This window comes from Echinops telfairi, unplaced genomic scaffold (genome assembly GCF_000313985.2).
Source record: "Echinops telfairi isolate 266 unplaced genomic scaffold, ASM31398v2 ScPeMD7_9;HRSCAF=40, whole genome shotgun sequence".
In the NCBI taxonomy this organism is placed as follows: Eukaryota; Metazoa; Chordata; class Mammalia; order Afrosoricida; family Tenrecidae; genus Echinops; species Echinops telfairi.
In genome coordinates this window covers 60,907,677-60,910,724 of record NW_022103906.1, presented here as the reverse complement: position 1 = coordinate 60,910,724, position 3,048 = coordinate 60,907,677, and positions in this window count along the sequence as shown.

Sequence of the window (3,048 nt, the reverse complement as noted above, 5' to 3'; positions counted from 1 at the left end):
TTAAGCTGGTTTTCTAAAAATAATGAAAACTTTCTTAATGAGTATCAGATTTTGCATAACTCAGACACTTGAGCAATGTGATTCATCAATATTTGTTCAACACCACACAGGGAAATAAGAAGTTATTTATTACAAAGTTTAAAAGTAAATCATGGTTTTATATGATTACCTTTAAGTCGCTTAGTGTGAATGGATTTGTAAACATGAAGCTTTACGGTGTGTCTACTCATGGTGTTCTGGTTTAAAGTAATGGGAACCAAACGCATGTCCTCTGGCCTTTCATTTCAGTGTGGTGTGGGGTCAGCCCCCTGTCAGGGAAGTCAGGACAGAAGTCAAATCTCTTTTTCTTCAAGTTCGATGTAAAACCTGCGCCTTCCAATGAAAGAGGCTCCTCTCCACTCTGCAGGTGCCTGAAATCTTGTGACAAATGAGCGATCTGAAAGAGCAGACCCAGTGCTTGTTTTATGAGAAGCCATCAGTTAATTCTCACATCATCTGATGGAAGTGGCTTTTAAAACCTGTATTGGACTTCAGATAGGAACTTTAGTACATCGAGTTGGGTGAATTTTATACTCAGCTATCAGCAAAGGGTCATGGGAATTACTTAAAACAAATCATTACTGCATCACATAGTTCATTTAAATGTGATGTAAGGTATGTGGATTGGCTGTGTAATTACGACTGGAGCTTTGAAAGGGCTATCATTCACCTTGAAAATTTTAAATGTCGAAGAAAGCAAAGTATAGTGTTCTCAGATTTGGAAAATGATATTAATGTAAGCCTTCTAAGGATGATTTTATTCTTTATTTTATTTTGATTTTTTTTTTTAAAAAGTACCTTCAAGGGTCGTTTTTAACATTAAAGTCTGCCACAGAACCATTTGAATTAGGAATTGATGTAAATTGTTAATGCCCACTAGGCATCCAACACCCCCCTCCCCACCCCCCCCAAAAAAAGCAGAAAGGAAAACTGTCTCCAGGCTTCCTAGGTGTGGTTTGGTTCTTTTAGGATTCTGAATCATTCGTATAAATGACCAATTTTGGTGGAAGGGTGTTGTATCATTTTTAAGTCCTCGTTGTTACTTTTAAAGGAATATCCCATCAGGAATAGGAGGCTTTGTGGGTAAGCTGCCTCTCTTTGATGAAGGATTATATATTCTCCCCTAAACCAGTGATCCTATGACACAATAGTTTTATCAAGTAGCACTAGACTAGTTTGGCCATTATTTAATTCCCTTTAAAAAGTTAATTGGTTCTTTTCCCAACGTATATATTTATTAGATTTTCAGTCTAAATATGCATTTTGGGGATTCAGAGATTCAACTTCTAAAGTTGCAAGATTAATATTTTGATGCAAGACAATGCCAGAGACATTTTGAAGGATGCTTTCAGATTTATGTCAGCTGACCAGTGAATGGATTATTGTGAGGGCACTCAGTCCTTTAAGTCGTCTGCCTGCTCAGTCAAGTTTGTGTGGTCCATGGCCTGCTCGAGTTCTTTGTAAGCTAGTCCCACACTCGTAAGGTTGAAAGCAACTTAAGAAAATACTAGCAGATGAAAGTGAAGCCAGCACACATACGATGGCTGGTTAATTTTCTCTGAACTTGGATGTAGAATAGTAAGCATGTGATAGCATTCTTGGGTCATAGATGAAAATGTCCAAGAAGATTCGGTTTGTGATCATGTTACCATTTCAGAATGAACATCTTCTTGCAAAGCATAATAAGATCTATAAAAGTGCAAAGGAGGTCGGTATTCTTTTTATTAACCCAGGAAATATATTAAAAGCTTAATGGCCAGGCTTTGCACAATTAAGTCTAGTAATATTTATTTCAGTTGACTAAATCATAGAAGAACATTTATCATTAAAAGTAGGAAAATATCAAATTTTGAATAATTGAGAAATATTATTTATAGAACACAACATAATTAACTCTGGACAATGAATTTTCCTTAATATAGAGGCTTTTATTTCTGAGCTACTAGCTTCTATAAGTTTAAAAAGAGTAGAAAAGCTTATCGTTCATTTTGCTTATAAAGAAGCTTTTTGCCTAAAAATTGAATATTTATTAATGAGCAAGTATAAACAGTATTGTATAGTTTAAATAATCCTATTACATTCCAATCATGACGCCTCACTCACATTATTCATACTCTGAGTTATTATCTTAAATATTTTATGTAAATATAAAATATATGCATGCATATATATGTATACACACTCATACATAGGAAGAGTGAACAGGTGTAAATCTTAAAGTATTATTTCTATTTTTGAATATTAAATTCACAATATTTTAAATAAGGAAACAATTTAAAAAGAGTGTTTTTTAATGACAACTTTAATATGCCAGTCGATGAGTCAAACCCTCACAAATAACTTTAGATTGTTATAGCTGGAATAACCAAGATGTAAAAAATAAACAAAACTACCTAGCAACAAACTATGTCTTTTCAAATTTTGATCACATTTTAATAAGAATGCCGCCTATTTTATGTGACTATCACTGTCCAAACTTCTGAGGACTGCTAGTCTGAAACGAAATGCATACACATTTCTTGAGCAGTTGTCGGGCTGAGAAACCTTACTCAAGTTTGCTATTTCTGATTCTTTTTTTTGTCGTCGCTATTTCTGATTCGTAAACGACAGCCTGTTTTACTTTGTTGTCTGAAAACAGTGCAGACGGAGGATGTGAAGAGCAGGTCTTCCTCCTTTGTCATCAGCTCCGGCTGAGCCCTCTCAGCCCTTCTTCATTACTCTCAGCCACTGCGATTCTAATCTCCACTGTCTGCCCAGCTGTTTGAAGTTGGGGGTTTTTTCTCCCCCAAATGTAATTACAAGTACATGTGTTTTGTACAACTTACTTCCTATAAATGTTGATAAAGGAAGGTCAGAGGACAGCAGGACTGGGCTGTGTATATATCCGTGGACGATTCTATTAGTTTTTAAAATAATCATGCCAGTGGCTGCTAGGAAGAATTGCAAAGATCAAGACATAGCAAATTGGGCTACATGATATTAAGCAGTAATATTATTGAAGATTTCATA